Source organism: Triticum dicoccoides, chromosome 6A (assembly GCF_002162155.2).
Source record: "Triticum dicoccoides isolate Atlit2015 ecotype Zavitan chromosome 6A, WEW_v2.0, whole genome shotgun sequence".
Classification (NCBI taxonomy): Eukaryota; Viridiplantae; Streptophyta; class Magnoliopsida; order Poales; family Poaceae; genus Triticum; species Triticum dicoccoides.
Genome location: NC_041390.1, coordinates 62,375,277 through 62,395,610, shown reverse-complemented (window position 1 = coordinate 62,395,610; position 20,334 = coordinate 62,375,277). Strand labels below are relative to the sequence as shown.

General features: G+C 43.8%; 1 pseudogene; it reads left to right on the top strand.

Annotated features, from left to right (window-relative positions):
• LOC119319456 overlaps positions 1 to 20,334 on the top strand; it is a 36,626-nt pseudogene that overhangs the window by 7,213 nt on the left and 9,079 nt on the right.

Genomic DNA, 20,334 nt, shown 5'->3' with positions numbered 1-20,334 from the left:
ACCTAATGACTCGGTGCCAGTAATTTTTATTTAGGTCACTAAAGTAGTGACCTAAAAGGTCTTATATTAGTTTACAGAGGCTGTACAAAATAAGCCTCATGTGTATCACATGTACCAAAGGTTCATCACAGAGTTCTTTCATCGAAGAGAAGTGCGTCAAAGTTGAGTGTCTGTCTTGGTTCAGTTTGTTCAGACCTTGGCAGTTTTCAGCTAAATGTTTTTCCAGTACAAATTGTAGTATTGTCTTTCCTGCCCTTATTTTTGTGAGTTCACTTGTCTATTTTTACCAGTGTCTTGTGTCATGTTTGTTCAACATTGCATATGCACTCAGTCTTATATATACTATTATTTGACTAAATGTTATTTATCTTAAGGCTCCCCATACGCATCAGAAGTATGTTGCGAATGTTCTTGGTCTTCCACTATCAAAAGTTGTTTGCAAGACTAAGCGTATTGGTGGCGGATTTGGAGGAAAAGAAACTAGATCAGTAATATTTGTTGCGGCAGCGTCCGTAGCTTCCTATTGTCTAAGAAGGCCAGTAAAGATTGTTTTGGATAGGGATGTTGACATGATGACAACTGGACAAAGGCACAGGTTTTTGGGGAAATATAAGGTATGGAGTTTAAACAGTGCATTCCTTTCAGCCAAATGTGATGTTGCATCAATAAAACTGTTAGTGTACGAGTCGCATAGAACCTGTTGTCCATGTCCATCTGAGTGTGTTGTAACTTGTAAGCTTGCATGTTGCGAACCTAGTATGAGACTATGAGTACATGTAGATTCAAATAGAGTATGACTAGGTACTAGGTAGAGGTATGAGACTATGAGTACATGTATATAAGCAGCGGTAGTCATCAAGTTGTAAACATTAGAAAAATACAAAAACCGTAGAAGAAATGCGAGGCATGATATGTGCCGCTGGCCAATGTCAAGTTGTTGCATTCGTGTGTGTGTTATGGACTGTTGTGGAACACACACCTAATCAGAGAGGAGTCAGAGGTGAGAGAAGGGGAAGAAACTGGAATTTCTGGTTGGGGCAACCTCATCCATTCATCCTCAGTACAGATATTTACAGAGCTTCACTTTTACACATAAGACCTCTAGCTTTCCTATTATACAACAAGAGTACCGACACTCCCCCTCAAGATGGGGCGAAGATGTCAATAAGCCCCATCTTGTTACAAATCCTCATAAATAATACAACACCTATCCCTTTTGTTAATACATCTGCAAGCTGATCTACTGACCTAACATAACTAATTTGGAATAACCTTTCATCTAATTTCTCCCGGATAAGGTGCCTATCTATCTCAATATGTTTAGTTCTATCATGATAAACAAGGTTGTTCACTATGTTAATTGTGGCCTGATTATCACAATATACCTGAATAGGTGCACCACTGCACAACTGCAACTCCGTTAGCAATGTTTTTAGCCACATCAGTTCAGACAACCCTGAAGCCATTAACCTAAACTCCGTTTCCGCTGTTGAGCGAGCTACCACACTCTGCTTCTTACTTCTCCAACTAACCAAATTTCCTCCGACAAACATGCAGTAGCCCGAAGTTGAACGCCTATCATCTAAGCATCCAGCCCAGTCCGCATCTGTGTACCCCTTGATTCTCAGATGTCCATGATTAGTGAACAGGATTCCCTTCCCAGGACAACTCTTTAAGTATCTTAGAATTCTATTCGCAACATCTAAGTGGCTAGTTCTAGGGTCATGCATGTATCTGCTTACAATACTAACAACATATGCTATATCTGGTCTCGTATATGACAGATAGATTAACCGCCCAACTAGCCTTTGGTATTGGTACCTATCAACGGGATCACTGCCATCTGCAGAGATCCGATGATTCTGTTCTATTGGTGTGACTGCAGGTTTGCATCCTAACATCCATGTCTCCTCAAGTAAATCAAGCACATATTTTCTTTGTGAGAGATAAATACCTTTTGGGCCATATGCAACTTCGATTCCCAAGAAGTAGTGGAGAATCCCATATCCTTGACTTCAAACGACTTTGCTAACATCTTCTTCAACTGAGATATCTCCACCTCATTGTTACCTGTAATCACAATGCCATCTACATAAACAAGAAGTATAGTAATGTAATCGCACTGGCATTTAAAGAATAGGGTATGATCTTCATTGCTTTGCCGATAACCCATGGAACAGATTTCCTTTCGAAACCTTCCGAACCATGCCCTAGGAGACTATTTTAGTCCATACAGAGACTTTGTTAACTGACACACTTTACCCTCTGTTTCCCGGCTTCTAAACCCAGGAGGAATTTCCATATATACTGTTGGGGAACGTAGTAATTTCAAAAAAATTCCTACGCACACGCAAGATCATGGTGATGCATAGAAACGAGAGGGGAGAGTGTGATCTACGTACCCTTGTAGACCGACAGCGGAAGCGTTAGCACAACGCGGTTGATGTAGTCGTACGTCTTCACGGCCCGACCGATCAAGCACCGAAACTACGGCACCTCCGAGTTTTAGCACACGTTCAGCTCGATGACGATCCCCGGACTCCGATCTAGTAAAGTGTCGGGGAAGAGTTCCGTCAGCACGACGGCGTGGTGACGATCTTGATGTTCTACCGTCGCAGGGCTTCGCCTAAGCACCGCAACAATATTATCGAGGATTATGGTGGAAGGGGGCACCGCACACGACTAAGAATAAGATCACGTGGATCAACTTGTGTCTCTGGGGTGCCCCTTGCCTCCGTATATAAAGGATCCAAGGGGGGGTGCGGCCGGCCCTAGAAGGACGCGCGTAGGAGGAGTCCTACTCCTACCGGGAGTAGGACTCCCCTCCCTTTCCTTGTCCAAGTAGGAGAGGGGGAAGGAAGGGAGAGGGGAGAGGGGGGCGCCGCCCCTCCCTCCTTGTCCAATTCGGACTAGGGGGAGAGGGGGCGCGCGGCCTGCCCTGGCAACCCTCCTCTTCTCCACTTTAGGCCCATGAGGCCCATTAACCCCGTGGGGGGTTCCGGTAACCCCCCCCCCCCCCGGTGCTCCGGTTTTATCCGAAACTTCCTCGGAACACTTCCGGTGTCCGAATATAGTTGTCCAATATATCAATCTTTATGTCTCGACCATTTCGAGACTCCTCGTTATGTCTGTGATCATATCCGGGACTCCGAACTGACTTCGGTACATCGAAACTCATAAACTCATAATATAACTGTCATCGAAACTTTAAGCGTGCGGACCCTACGGGTTCGAGAACAATGTAGACATGACCGAGACACGTCTCCGGTCAATAACCAATAGCGGAACCTGGATGCTCATATTGGCTCCCACATATTCTACGAAGATCTTAATCGGTCAGACCGCATAACAACATACGTTGTTCCCTTTGTCATCGGTATGTTACTTGCCCGAGATTCGATCGTCGGTATCTCAATACCTAGTTCAATCTCGTTACCGGCAAGTCTCTTTACTCGTTTCGTAATACATCATCTTGCAACTAACTCATTAGTTGTAATGCTTGCAAGGCTTTATGTGATGTGCATTACCGAGAGGGCCCAGAGATACCTCTCCGACATTCGGAGTGACAAATCCTAATCTCGAAATACGCCAACCCAACATGTACCTTTGGAGACACCTGTAGAGCACCTTTATAATCACCCATTTACGTTGTGACGTTTGGTAGCACACAAAGTGTTCCTCCGGCAAACGGGAGTTGCATAATCTCATAGTCATAGGAACATGTATAAGTCATGAAGAAAGCAATAGCAACATACTAAACGATCGGGTGCTAAGCTAATGGAATGGGTCATGTCAATCAGATCATTCACCTAATGATGTGACCCCGTTAATCAAATAACAACTTTTTGTCCATGGTTAGGAAACATAACCATCTTTGATTAACGAGCTAGTCAAGTAGAGGCATACTAGTGACACTCTGTTTGTCTATGTATTCACACATGTATTATGTTTCCGGCTAATACATTTCTAGCCTGAATAATAAACATTTATCATGATGTAAGGAAATAAATAATAACTTTGTTATTGCCTCTAGGGCATATTTCCTTCATATACCTCCTCTTGCAGATCTCCATGGAGAAAAGCATTTTTAACATCCATCTAGAACAATTTCCACTTTTGATTTGCAGCTATCGAGATTAAAGTCCTGACAGTACTCAATTTCGCCACTGGAGCAAACGCTTCATCATAATCCACTCCGTAAGTTTGACTATACCCTTTTGCAACTAGACTAGCCTTACATCTTTCCACCTTACCATCTGGAGTTTGTTTAACTGTAAATACCCATTTACAACCCACAACTTTCTTATCTACAGGGAGAGAAGTAAGTACCCATGTTTGGTTCTTATCAAGTGCTGCCATTTCCTCTAACATTGCCGCCCTCCATTCTGGGTATTGCTTCGCTTCCTGCCAGTCACGTGGTATAGGTAAAGTTGAATCCAAGGAAGCTATAAATGACTTATACAAAGGCCCAATAGAACTGTATGTAACATAATTAGAGACGTCATATGGGGCTAATTTAGAGGGCAATTTTCCAGCAATGGTGCGAGGCTGCTTTCTAAGGGCAATGGGAACATTTAAGTCATCATAAGCAAGAGGAGGTATACCATCGCTTGTGGAGACCGGTAGTGGAGTATGAGATGAAGCTGATGGTTGTGAACTGGAATCATGCCCGTAGGATTGAACTTGAGCTTCTGAATCATCCTCCGCTGGACTAATTTCCTCCCCCTGCACATGTTCTTCCTCAGTTTGATGTCTCTGCGTATACACCCGCAGATTTTGTTCTTCATTCGGTCTTGCCCACCGCATAACTTCAGTTGATGTATTTTGTCTCTCCCCTTGCATAGTTCGTCCTGGTTCTCCTTCTATAAGATCCACATCTATATTATCATTTCTGTCTTCCAATGGTATTACTCCAACCACCATTTCTCTTGATGGTGTAGAATTGCTCTCTTCTCCTTCTTTTTCTCCCCATGTCCCGTTGTCCAGATCTGAAACATCACTAGAAAACAGATCAGGAAAGACATCGGTTAAATCATCAGATTCCCCATAAAATGGTACTTGTTCCCTGAAGATTACATCCATGCTCACAAACATTCGTTTTTCTGATGGACACCAACACTTATAGCCTTTCTGCTTCCCAGAATACCCCACAAACACACACTTCACAGCCCTTGTATCTAACTTTCCAACAGATGGCCTGTAATCTTTCACAAAACACACACACCCGAACACCTTTGGTGGAACCACATATGAAGTCCTACCTGTCAGACACTCTATTGGAGTTTTGTAACCAAGAACTCTAGATGGCATTCTGTTCATCAAGTATGCAGCAGTCATTACTGCCTCACTCCACAGAAACTTTGGAACATTCATGGCCATCATGATACACCGTGTAATATCTAAGAGATGCCTATTTTTTCTCTCAGCCAAGCCATTCTGTTCAGAGGTACCAGGACAAGTAGTTTAATGAATAATTCCAAAGCTTGATAAATATTCGTCAAACTCCTTATTCACATATTCCGTGCCATTATCAGTACGGAGTACTTTCACGCATGCATTATATTGGGTCATGATTAAATTATGAAAATCCCTAAAACATTCAAATACATCACTCTTGTTTTTCAACACATAGACCCAAGTTGTCCTAGTGCAGCAGTCAATGAATGTGACAAAAGAGCGATATCCATTAAGAGATAATACTCCGCTAGGACCCCATACATCCGAGTGGATGGTCTAAAGCGGTACAATACTCCTATTATCAGAAGATACATAAGTACTCCTAGTCTGTTTCCCATAGTGGCATGCATCACATACTAGATTCTCTTTGCTAATTTTATTATACAGGTTTGGATAAAGCTGACCCAAAATGAAAAAAGACAAATGTCCTAGCCTGCGATGATGAAGAAGAAATTCCTCCAGTGGAGAGTGAGACAACAAAGCAGCAACAATAGGTGACATTGTTATCATCTAAGTAGTACATGCCATCACGCATGCTCCCTGTCCCAAGCCTTCTTCCAGTCCCAAGTTCCTGAAATAAGCACCATGATGGGAAGAAGATAGCAACACAATTAAGCTCGTTTGTAATGCAACTAATGGATAGCAGATTAATTGGGAACGAGGGAAGATGCAGAACAGATGAAAGATGCATATTAGATCCACACTTGACTGTTCCTGACCCTAGAACAGTTTGAGAGGAGCCATCAGCCAATTTGACACTTTGCCTTTTTAAATCAGGAGCATAGTCAATAAAATTTCTATAAGAACCAGCCATATGTCTAGAAGCCCCAGAGTCAATTAACCATGGTATATAAGCAACTTCATAATTCATAGTGCAAGAATTTTTACCACCAAAGTTGGCAGATGCAGCAGAAGTGGATGCAATAGAAGCCTCGATAGATTGCTTATCCTCCAAACACATTCCCTTAAATTTGCTCCACCTCTCCCAGTCATCGACTGACATCTCTACTTTCATAGTTTGTGGGGCTTCTTCAATAACTGATGAGATATTTGCCCTGCTAGTAGGTCGCACACCACGCCCCCGGTTACCTCCATGTCCATCAAATACACGTCCAAGACCCCTGCCACGCCACTCTTGTCCTCTACCCCGGCCTGCTCCAACTAATTCAGGACAAGAGACTCGCAAGTGTCCTGGCTGGCCACATTCAAAACATTTCTTCTCATATATACTTGCTCCTGATCTTTGAAAAATTGCCCCTTCTGTAGCAAGGAAGGTTGAGCGCCTCTGTACGACGCCTTGTGTAGACGATCCTGTAGCCTCCAGCTTCAACCGAGTTTCCTCACTAATAATTGCAGATATTGCTTGCTCCAGGTTAGGTAGTTTCCCACTACCATACAATGCAGCCCTTCTGTTTTCAAACTTAGAATTAAGTCCATTTAGAAAATCCCTAACACGCCTCCTCTCGGTCCATTTATTGTATTTTTCAATGCACTTGCCACACTCCATCTCAATTGGATCATAATAATCCAAATCGCTCCAAAGTCGTTTCAGCTCAGAAACATAGTCAACCACTGTCTTCTCGCCTTGACTCAGGTCCTGCAACTCCTTCTGAATCTTGCAAGCAAGCATTTCATTTCCTACTCCTGAGAATGTCCCTTTCAATAATCTCCAGATTTCAGAAGCTTCTTTAATCCTTTCAATTTTCTTAGAGATCTGAGGTGATACCGAGCTCAATAACTAGGCCCTCACAAGTGCATTTGTCGCCTTCCACTTCTGGCCTTCTTTGGAACTCTCATCTGCAGGCTTCTCCACCATGCCTAAAATATAACCTTCAAGCTTCCTAGAGACCAAAATGGTCTCTGTATGCTCTGCCCAACTCACATAACTCTCAGGCCCTTCTAATTTTACATGGGGCATTTGCAAAGGATGCACCTCTTCTTTTATCTCCACTTCTGATCTTGAGTTTCCTGCTTGCTTGTTAATTGCATCAAACAACACCCGATACTTCTCATCCATCGCCTGCAAAACAGCAGCAAGCTCCCCCGCTGTGACTCCTGCTGGGGCATTTTCATTGCCTGCCATACCTTCAGTTCCTCCACACCCAGCACACACACCTCAGACTGAGTACCCAAATGCCTGACTTGTTCAGCTCCAGCAACGAAGGGAATGCTCAAATCGAGTCACCGCAGCGGCTGAACCTCATTGCCTGTTGACGTCCGACGTGCCCTTGTTGACCAGCGCTGCGCCTCAACTGCCGCCAGTCACACTCCTCCACCACAGCCAACCAACCCAGCCCCGATTCAGCTCTCCACCACCGCAAATTAGGCCCCCAAGCCACCCTGCTCTGATGCCATGTTGTGGAACACACACCTAATCAGAGAGGAGTCGAAGGTGAGAGAAGGGGAAGACACTGGAATTTCTGGTCGGGGCAACCTCATCCATTCATCCACAGTACAGATATTTACAGAGCTTCACTTTTACACATAAGACCTCTAGCTTTCCTATTATACAACAAGAGTACCGACATGGACCTCTGTTCCTGGTGCTTGCATGAGTGCCGGTGTGATTTTAAGTACTACAGCAAGTTCGTATACGTGGAGGTGAGTTGAAGGTATACGGCCAGTCGAGCTGTGAGATCATGTGTTCGATCCTTTGGAAAAGCTAATATGTGAGCCTGATGGCTCTAGTCTGTTGAGTTCCTAGCAAATAATTTCAGCAACTGGGTTGATTAGTTCTAGAGGACTCAATATCCCCATATGCACCATGTTTTAAGATTTAAAAGATAGATGTGAATTTTTCAATGATAACCAGTGAATACAATGGACCCCTGCCATGTAATGTTGAAGTCAATTATGGACGACAACGGGTGTTAACTTAGCTCAAATACGAGTAGTGCTGAATTTCTCTTTACTTTTATGTATTTTACGTAACTATAATTGATCTTTTAGGTTGGATTTACCAATGGCGGGAAGATACTGGCCTTAGACCTTGAAATTTATAACAATGGCGGCAACTCACTAGATCCGTCCCTTGCAGTCTTGGAGCATGCTATGTTTGAGTCGGAAAATGTCTATGATATACCAAATATAAGAGTCAGTGGGAAAGTATGCTTTACAAATTTCCCAAGCAATACTGCCTTTAGATGTTTTGGTGGTCCACAAGGTATGTTGATCGCAGAGAATTGGATTCATCACATGGCTATGGAACTCAAGCGGACTCCAGAGGAGATAAAAGTAAGCATGGCCATCTTCATGGGTGGTGCTATCCTTGTCACCTAATTTTTCTTGGTAATTGATGTACTGTTTTCAGGAACTTAATTTCCACAGTGATGGAGCTGTGCTTTATTATGGCCAGTTGGTGCAGAACTGTACAATACATTCGGTTTGGGATGAACTAAAGGCATCTTCTAATTTTGTGGAGGCTCGCGAAGCTGTAAATGTCTTTAACAGCAATAATCGTTGGGGGAAGCGAGGAATTGCTATGGTTCCCACAAAATTTGGCATATCATTCACTACAAAATTTATGAACCAGGTGAATAGCTCCCCCTCACAAACTCCATAAGAAACCTCTACTACATTTGTGTAATCTCTATATAAACTCATTTTTTTATTGGGTTAGTATCTTTTGTATGACCCCGCAAAAAAAGTATCTTTTCTAGCTATGAACAATTTTACTTCTTTGTACTTACTATATGATGAACTGAGCCGCAACAAAATTATGGAAAACTTATGAATTTGGCATTGCTACTTGGTAGGTCCTTGTTGGGACAACAGACATCCCCTGTCTGGGGATGGGGTCGTTGTCATCAGATTTGTACCCCAGAACACACAATTATATTATCTTGCCAGCAGTGTACCATGTCGCTGGTGCTTGTACCAGATGAAGAATTTGCAGTATTATATACCTTGATCGGTGTGGATCATGCATTTGGATGAAGTTCCTCTAAAATTTACTGTATCTTGTGCCATTTCTGGCAAGTGTATACTCCAGTACAATGATGATATTCTGAATCATTGTTTAAATTATAGATGTTCTATTGTAAAATATTAAACAAGTAAATACCTTAGCTATATCTTACATTATGTTTGGTTACGTCATTATTCAATCTGACACAAGTTTATATGGGTAAACAATTGCAGGCTGGTGCTCTTGTGCAAGTTTACACTGATGGTACTGTCCTGATAACGCATGGTGGGGTTGAGATGGGGCAGGGTTTACACACAAAGATAGCCCAAGTTGCTGCCTCGTCACTAGATATCCCTCTAAGCTGTGTATTTATCTCAGAGACAAGTACAGACAAGGTGAGGTTTAGAACCCATTGCTGGTAGGGAATATCCCTCTATACACAAGACATATCTACTTCGTCTTCATTTGTATATCGTACTTTTTCTGTTACTATCGATGGGGTGATCACACATTTCATATGCTTAGGTTCCAAATGCTTCACCAACAGCAGCTTCCGCCAGTTCTGATTTGTATGGTGCTGCAGTTTTGGATGCTTGTCAGCAAATAATGGCTCAGATGGAACCCATTGCTAGTAGGGGCAACTACAAGTCTTTTGCTGAGGTAATGTTATCAGCGTGTCAATATCCTTAGTCTCTCACGTTTATCCTCAAGCACAGCTTAGAGGGATCTGTACTTGATCCCCAAGCACCCTGGGGAAAACCCTCAGTCCCTCACCTTGATGCCCAAGCACCCTCAGGGAAACCCTCAGTCCCTCACCTTATCCCCAAGCACCAACTACCATTGATATCTGAATCAGAGACCCAAATATAAGTTCTCTCACCACATAGGTATGATTGGTCCTTGGTAGAGAAAGCTTTGTGCTTCCCTAGCTTATGGCATCTGCATTTTGTAATTAACATGTACTGCCATGCAGTTGCTACCTCCAGGATTGCATTATGCAACCCTTTTATGTGCTGTAGGTACTAGGTACTGAATTTCTCCTTCATCCGGAGAAGTGGCAGTGATGTCATCTTTGCCCTCTCTCATTTCACAGCGCACCACTAGGGCTTACAATTCGAGGTCACCCCCTTTGGGACCATGCTTGGTTAAAAACCCGACAGAGTGTGCCATCGAAATAATAATGTTGACTTATATGAAAAATATGGTGTTAGACAAAGGCTTCAGTTCAGCTTTACAAGTTTTCAAAATTAAATTAATTAAAAATATATATTATTCCAGCAGTTCAATTAATTTTGGTGTGGCCTTCTATTTTTTCCAGTTAGCTGAAGCATGCTACATGGAACGAGTAGATCTTTCTGCTCATGGGTTTTATATCACCCCCGATATTGGGTTTGACTGGGTTGCTGGCAAGGGAACTCCATTTAACTATTTCACCTATGGAGCTGCATTTGCAGAAGTTGAGATTGACACCTTAACTGGGGATTTCCACACAAGGACAGCTGATATTGTCATGGATCTAGGCTATTCAATTAATCCAGCAATTGATATTGGCCAGGTATGTTTACATGGTACGATAGAGTAGGATTCTGGAGCAGCAATATCCTTCTCCCATATATTTCCTTTTGGATTCTTCTGTTAACTTCGATGGCTTATTCCAGATTGAAGGAGCTTTCATCCAAGGTTTGGGTTGGGCTGCCATGGAAGAGCTAAAATGGGGGGATGATAACCACAAGTGGATCCGACCTGGACACCTTTTCACTCATGGACCCGGCTCTTACAAAATACCCTCTATAAATGATATACCTCTCAATTTCAAGGATTCAATATTGAAGGTAAGTTCTCATTTTTGCATAAGTTGGATTTCAAATATTACAATAGAAAAAGGGACCTGCTTCGGTAGACACCCCCCCCCCAACAAAACGTAGAAGGGCATAATGGTCATACGGAAGAAACGTATGCCCACCTCCTATCATACCGTATAGACCGACGTCCGTATACCTTGACGAATAAAAAAACCGCCGCACGTGTAGAGGAAAAAAGTCATCTGCACGATCTTCTCACCCGCCCGATGATCACGCACGTCGATCAAGCCCAGTTTCCAACTATGCGATCGCCGCCGACTGAACACCATCCGACGCCGCATCTGAACGTCGCTGCGGATCCGTCCCGCGTCGACCTACACCGACGACGTCTACATCGCGGCCCTCGTTTCCACGTCGCCGCCATCTTCCATCTAACCCTCGTCTTGCACGTCACCGTCGGACGGCTTGTCGGCTGCGACCGACCGCGCTGTCGTCCGCACGCCGCGGATCCAGCCCTGCGTCGACCTACGTCGGTGACGTCTACACCGTGGCCCTCGTCTTCCATGTCGCTGCCGTCTTCCATCTAACCCTCGTGTTGCACGTCACCGCTGTCTACTCCACGGCCGAAGGTTTGCCATCTAATCTCCTCGTCTAAACCTAGCATGCTAGATGATATGAGTCACACATAGTGATCTAGGGTTTATGGTTGAGTAAACATGTCATCGCAGCGGCGCCTCCCCGGACGACCGCATGTTGTAGGCAGATAGAGTTGCACTTGGGCATGATCCACGGTACAAACTTAACACGTGATGAATTCACAATGTTATGCAGTTTGGTCAGTTAGGCGTGTTGCCATGGATGAACAAACCGCATTGACGGGGGATGATAATGGTACTAATAAGGCAACTCGGAATGATAACGATATTTTTAATGAAGATGATGAGAGCAGCGACAACGATTCCGTGTCGTCATTTGATATCTTGCCTTCGGAGGATTTTGATCATAATGAACATGGCGCAAATAGTGAAAACTTAAGTGCCGTATATTTTGATTTCATCTTTGAACCTGCAATGTATGGCATGGCTAACTATTTCTCTATGTATACAAATTTGCAGGAAGATGTGGATGTTGACAATGTGGAAAATAGTTTACAGGAATCATTCGCGGATAACTTGAGCCAGGTTCGTAGATTGATGTTGTACATCGATGAATATTATGAATTAAATGATAGTAGTTAACATATACATTTTCATATGAATTTTGTAGGAGGAGTCAGATGGTATTAGCGGTGATCACGATGAGGGGGAGATCGACATTGAGGAGGCTCGAAGGCAGCAGCAAATTGTGGATACACATTGGAAGGTGATGGCTATGACCTTTCGGTCGCAAGGTGATGCATACATATTCTATAACAATCACGCCAAAGAGAACGGGTTTAGCATCAGAAAATAGAAAGTCAAACGAGGTGCTTCAGGAATGATACGATACCGGAGATTTCTTTGCTCCAGGGCAGGTAGAAGGCAGAGCAAGTTTATAATCATGGAGGGCCGCAAGCGCAGGCTTAGACCGGAGACTTGTTGCGATTGCGGTGCACATCTGGTGGTGAAGCTCGGCAGAGAACGTGGTGTGTGGTTTGTCACGCCATTCGTGGATGATCACAACCACGCGATGGCTAGGTCCGACGAGGTTTGTTTTCTGTGGTCTCGCAGACGGATTGGAGAAGGCACGAGGGCAGAGATATTGGCGTTGGAAGCTGCCGGGATAAGAAAGCATATAATAATGGACAACTTTATCAGCAGATACGGTTCGTACGATAAGTGCGGGCTTATCAGGAGGGATATTTACAATCTTTGTTGCAGAGAAAAAATGAAGCTCATCGCAAAAGGTGACGCAGAGACGGCAGTTGGCATTATGAGGAGCAGGAAGGAGAAGGACCCTGAGTTTTTTTTTGAGTATGTGCGTGACAAGGAAGGGCGACTGAAGAGTATGTTTTGGTTTGATGCACAGTCGCGGAGGGACTATCAGGACTACGGAGATGTGGTTGTGTTTGATAGCACGTATAAGATGAACAGATATGGTATGCCGTTCGTCCCCTTTGTCGGAGTTAACAACCACCGTTGCACCACAGTGTTTGGATGTGCCATAATTGCTGACGAGACGGAAGGGACATATGTGTGGCTGCTGCAGACATTTATGAAGGCAAACTGTCAGGTGAATCCAAAGTCAATAATCACAGATGGTGACGCTGCAATGATCCGGGCTATTCGGACTGTGCTTTCAGATGTTTTCCATCGTCTTTGCTCCTGGTATATCGAGAAAAATATGCAGAGGCACCTGCATTACAAGTCACTGGATGAGTTCAGATCGCTCCTATACTATGCCACCTCTCAAGCGAACTTTGATCAGAGATGGACCGCTTTCTATAATAAGTGGAAGACGGATAGAACTAAAGAGTGGCTTGACAGGATGTACAGGAAGAAGAGACTTTGGGCAGCTTCATATCTTTCCGATGGTTTTTTCCTTGATATGCGAAGTAACCAGAGAAGCGAAAGCCTCAACTCTTGCCTTCACCTACACCTGGACTACGGTATGACAATAGTTGATTTGGTTGTGCATTATGAGAACTGTATAGTTCGCCCGCGTGAGAATGAGGCGTACGATGACTGTGAGGCACACCAAAAAGAACCACCGTCGGTTACTGAATATAAGGCACTTGAGGAGCATGCCGCCAAAGTATTCACACCTGCTAATTTTTACATCCTGCAAGATGATTTGCACAAGATGGGTCAGCTGGAGATATTTGAGACGCTCGTGGGAATTGAGCGTCAGACATATATGGTGACATGGAAGGATAACCACAAGTTCATATATAATGTTGTTTATGAACCAGGTAACTCAGAAGAAACTATAACGTGCAGTTGTCTTAGGATGGTTCAGAAAGGCCTGCCATGCAAACACATTCTTTTTATTCTCCATCATCTGAGCATAACTGAAATACCAAAGTGTTGTGTCCCTCATCGGTTGTCAAAAAATGCGAGAGATGGATTGCCTATGCAGTGGAAGAGTGATATGTTTGGATGGGGTTGGTCAGGACCATTAGAGAGAGACCGGTATAGTCAAATAAGCATAAAAACCGCAGAGGCAGCTCATGTTGCAGCAAATGATCCCTTCTTGTTTGACGAGTTGATGAAGTGTCTGGACAACATAATAGCACAGAAAAAGATACCAGAGGAGGAACTTATAGGAAGTAGAAGGTATGCTAAGCTTAAGAAGGAGGCAAGTCAAGCGCAACAAGTTGAGCCTGGTATTGGTGATCCTGAGAAAGTTTCGACGAAGGGTGCACCTAAGAAGGGGCGGTCAAAGGGGGGCCCCGATGTTACAAAGAATGGTAGGCCAAAAGATTTTACAGAGAAAAAAAGTGGTCCTTTGTGCAGTCTGTGTAGTCTACCAGGTCATAACAAGGCTACATGTCGAAAAAACCAGAAGTAAGATGCTACCTTCTTATTTTTTGTTATGTTGGTACTTCGGTTTTACAAGCTATATTTTCTCACCCATATTTTTATGTTATGTTCAGGAATTGGGCGTAGAGAAGCATCTTGCTATGTTGGAAGAATAAAAATGGTCGCATGAGTCTAGTACGAATAAACTATGTTGTTTCTTGTTCGTACTTGTGTGGCAGAAAACTTTATGTCTCGATTTATTTATGTGTGATGAAAATACTTATGTGAACATATGTGATATGACACATCATATTTGTTTAATGAATTGTCATCTTATTTGTACTGCTATATGAAAGAGTTCACAGTTTTAATATGCTGCGTTTTTGTTACTGTACCTGTTGCAAAAAACATGGCTGACCGTCGTTGTGCAAAAAAACATAGCCGACTGTCGTTGTCCAAAAGTTGCCCGACCGGCAGCTGGACCGCAAGTTGGGATATATTCCCAACCCAAATCAAGCCAATGAGGCGACTCGGGAGGTCCATATAAAGCCCATCAAGGGCCCAGAAGCCGGGTCCAACGGGGCGGCGATTTCAAGCAGTACTAGCAGAGGAGTTCGACCTGTGTAGCACGCCGGCATATTTAAGCTGGTCCTCACCCCCATCAGCTTCCGAGGTGGGACTAAACTCCTTCGTCGGGCACGCGAGGCAACGGTGACTGGGCCGGGGAGGGGCGAGGCTAGGCCTGTCGTACTGGGCCGACATGGGCCGGTCGGCGACATTGCAATAAATGGAGCCTCGTCAGCGTTGCGTCGACCGCATCGCCTTATTTAGTCCCACCTCGCCAACGGAAGGGCGCACCGACCGGCTTAAATAGCCGCATCGGCTGTTTCTCTCGAACTCCTCTGTTACAAGCTCCTTGTCAGCCCCGTTGGCCTACTTGTGGGCCCTTGTGGGGTCCGCATCGACCGCCCGAGTCGCCTGTCGGCTAGTTTTGGGTTGGATGCACAGTCCCTGGGTCCACAAGGGAAGGTCGGGCTGTTTTTTTTATAGTCAAATTTTTTTTAGCAAACGAGAAGGCGTCCGCCTGCATTTATATGTGCATCTAAGAGCCAACAAACGGCTGGCATTATCATCACATAATAATATTGCACATAAAGCCAGCTGTCTACCTCCATTTATATGAAACTCTACGAGCCAGCAGACGGCGGCATCATCATCACATAAGCATATAGCACATAGCAGCTTAACATATATAGTTGGAAAATAAATATTGCAGCTAGTACCGACGACGGCACCTTTATTTAGTTGCGGACATGCATAATCATGCCCATTACAATAAGAAATGTCATAATATCAAAATTGTTCCTAGTGCCGTCAACGACACGTTTATTTAGTTGCGATAATAAGAAAAAGAATGTTCTCGTAGCCAAAAACCCATCAACAAACTAATTTCTTGTCCATGATCTTCAAAATCTTCTCTTTCACAGTTTCCATTGTGTTGCACTCTGAAAAAAGTATTTCAGCTAGAATGCGTCCCCTTGAAGCATTCACCTCAGCTTGATCAAACTCAAATATCCATTCATCTCCGTTCCAGTTTTGAATGCATTTCACCACAAACAGACCACAAGAAACTCTGTAAAAAACCTCGAGTCAGGCATTGCTGTGTAAGAGAAGTACTTAGAACTTAAACAGTTGAACATACCCATCCTTTTGTAACGGCATATCGTACTCATTTATTGGCCATGAAGATACGTCTGGATGTTCCATTTGTACAAGGGAGTTCACCTCCAAGGTATCTTTAGCTATTTCTGCCCTCTGAAATATAAATGTGAAGTTCATATGAAGTACATAACTAATTACTACTATCTATCTTGTTACATGTAAAGAAAGAAGCTTACCAGCTGCCTTATTTTTTTAAGAACTGCCTTGCTGCATTTACCAGTAGAATTTAAAACTTGAAACTCTTTTTTCTTGTTGTGCATGAGAATTGTTATCCAGTGACTTTCTTCCACATGAAAAGGAAAGTATGCTTACAACAAAGTTTAGTCAAGTTCTTGGACACACAATTAGTTATGTACTACGAAGGATCATACAAATGTGAAATACCTTATCTGTAATGAAATACTCCTCATTAACTCTAGACACCATTTTAGTTTGGTTTGTGAAATGCTCCATAAAATGGTGCTTAGAGTTCTTAACTTTTCCTTCAGCACGAAGAATAAGTCAGTGTGACACCCAAGATGATAAAATGTGACGGTCAGGACGAGGATTATGGGTCTATATGGTTGCAATAACTATTGATGACCTGAAAATAACATAACAACAATACTCCTCTTAGAAAAAATTAAATATGACATGTACAACTTCATACGCCATGCAACCATTTTTTCGCAATGATGGCTTGAAGCATATCAGGTGTACATGTTTCCCCAGAAATTCATGTCATGTGCACGACATTTTTCCTACTAAGCTTCGCTGAGTCTGATAGTGTCTTGATATAAACCTTCGCGGCCTCTATGTGATCCTCAGTAATGTAATCGGTATTAATCAGAACGTCTCTTATACCAAACAAACCTAAAATATAATCAAACAATAAGTAAATAAATTGTGCATGGAAGGAATGAAATATCTTCAAAACAAAGTACATAACATTTACTTTTCTTTGGACGTTTACATCCACCAATCTGCTGGAAGGGTGAAAGAACGTACTTTGACTTTTTTCTCTTGTGTTTCCCATCATTCTCCTCAGTGCCACTTTCTTTCGCATTCCCATCATTCTCCTTAGTGCCACTTTCTTTCGCATTCCCATCATTCTCCTTAGTGCCACTTTCTTTCGCTTTTTTAATACGTGTGTTCAAACTATCCATACTAATCTCCTCAGATTTATCAGCGCTAGACCCGTCTGACACTGCATTTATATTCTTGGGGGTTGAAGTAACTGCTAGAAAGTCATTCGTGTCTACCGTTGCAAAAGATGGGTCGGTTGAATTACCATTCTCGTCAATAACGAAGGGGTCCCCTTCATCTCCTGTACCGGGTGTGTTGAGATGCATACCTTTCTCACGTGCGAACTTCTTCCCGTTCCCGTTGGTGAAGGATGCCTCCACCCCGTTGTCCATATCGTCCTTTGCAGGAGTTGATTTTACATCTGGAAAATATTTTGACGGACCATACCTCCTCATCCAGTTCTCACTGTGCTCCACAAACTCAACATCACTAAACCCTCTATTTGTCTTGAAGACAAGACCTTTGTTCTCCAGCTCCACCAGTACTATCTGCAATAACACATGGGAAGCAGTAAGTACATGCAAAGAATATGAATAATCTCATGTAATTTGAATAACACATCACTAATTACCTCAGCACATTTTTTAGGGACAAGGCGAATTTCTTTCTGCATATCTTTGATGCTTTTCATAATTTGATCTAAGGTCATGTCCTTGCTTGATGAAGCCTCGTCTCTATTATCCTTCCTTTTCCGTGAACGACCTGTTCTATCAACTGGCTCAGATTCTTCCTCCACAAATTTCCCCTCTTGAGCAATTATCATCTGTCTGTGCTTCTCACTTATTATGTCATCAACCTGTGCCATGTTAAATCATTTTAAATTACTCACCATGAAAAACGTTCCATAACTCCATGCATGCAAACCATAAATACTTACCCTCCCATTCCCGCGGCCGTACGATGTGTCGTACGCATCACGCTTCATAGCCTCGACTTCTGGCCAGTTAAGCATTAGCGGATACTCATGCGCCAGTGGATCAAATGTCTCGTCATCAAGTGGCTGCACTTTCTCCCAAAACAAGTACTGCATGAACATGAAATATATTAGCAATCTTAACAGTCCAGACTATAGTTCAAAATAACATATATAACATACAATTTACCTGTATGAGAGCAAGGTTTCCCACCGGCCATGTAAATTTTGTACGATCCGATAAAGTCTTCGTGATGCCATCGACGCAAACGCGTAAAGTAAACGCGTTCCAGTTAAATGATTTAATGCTCTCCACATCCTCCACTAGCTTGTAAAAAGCATTAGGAACTTCTACCGTGGAGTCTGGTGCAAGAACAGTGCCTAGAAGAACCAACATAATTCGATGCAGGAAATCATCATCATACAATCCACTAGTAGTGATGTCCTGTATAAGCTAGTCTATCATTATTTCATTCGTACTCGAATCTATGAAACGACTCGGCACCTTCACTTTCGCCTTTAGCCCCCCTTTACCTAAAGTTTCATGGCATCTCTGCCCTTGTTCACTAGGCCAAAAATATCAAACACATCTTCAGCGTGCAATGATATCGCACCGTTTCTTGATGGCATAATGAACCTTTCTATGTCCAATGCGTATGATTTAATCATAAACTTGCAGACACTTGCGCATGAGCACACTAGGAATCATCAACATTTGTCCTAGTCTAGTGCTTGCAAATCGTTCTTTTTTTGCCTAGAGGTCAGTTTGCTGACGAGGAGACACCACTTCTCAACAGGACAGAAAATATGTCTGTAGTCCTCCATCACTACGAATAGGAGCAAATAATATATTAGCTACTTTTCATGTGTACATGATGAACATGATGAATGCATCGTTGAAAAAACATAAAAATTACCTCCCACCAGTACGGCCATCGGTGGCCGTGGGGGGGGGAGGGGGTTGATGGTGGTGATGATGACGCCAACTGCGTGCTGTGAAACCGCAGCCGCCTACGTCAGAATCTTCGGCTGGCGTGATGTAGACGGATGACCACGTTGGATGGCGTGCTGTCGATCGGTGGACGGCGGATGAGGTGTTCTCCAACGGCGGCGGACGGACGGCGGATTAGGTGTTCTCCACCGGCGGCGGACGGACGGCGGAGCGGCGTCACGGGGCCAGAGTGGGTGGATGGACAGCGGCGTGCTGAAGAGGACAGGGTGAGGGGTGTCAGGGGATTGGGGGCAGATGGCGGCGTGGGTTAGGGCTTGGGGCAGGGCGTCGTGGGTGACGAGGGCATATGGCGGCGGGCGTGCCAGGTGCTAATCACGATAGATTCGGTCGGACCCGCGTCGCTTTTGTCTCCACTGCCATCCGCAATGATTGGGTCGGGCCCCAGACGACATGGGTTGATTAGCGTCGGTGTGCAGCAGCCATTCTAATTTAGTCCCACCTCGGCAGCCGAAGGATGTCCAGACCAGTTTATATAGCCGCCTCTGGTAGTCCATGCATGGTCATATCTTATATTGTGATTTGGCTCTACATAACTGCCCGGCAGTACCCTGTCTGGTAGTGAACTGCCCGGGCAGTTAGGTAAAGTCACATCACAGTATTAAATATGTTTATTTTGTCATTTTGTTTATTTTTTAACTTCAAACGGAAAACAATTTTTTTTAAATATGGTTCCCAACTACGGTTTTTTTCTACTCCGTCAAACGTCATGACACTTTTTCCACACGTTGCCATCACCATCCACAGCACCCACGCTAATTCTCGTATTTTTCCGGCGCTCGGCGCATTTTCTAGGGTTTTTCAGGTCGAAAATCGCAAAAACACTGCCCAGACGTGACGCAACGTCCGTTTTGTGTCCGTTTTCGTTCCAACCTTGTGTGGGGGCCTACGTTGTCCGTGCCCACATGTACGCACACTTTCGTGCAATTGCATGCATGTGATCACGTAGCCTCAGTGCAACCAGCTACTTCTCGGTCTACCGGGGAGGGGGTTCCCAACTACGGTTTTTTTCTACTCCC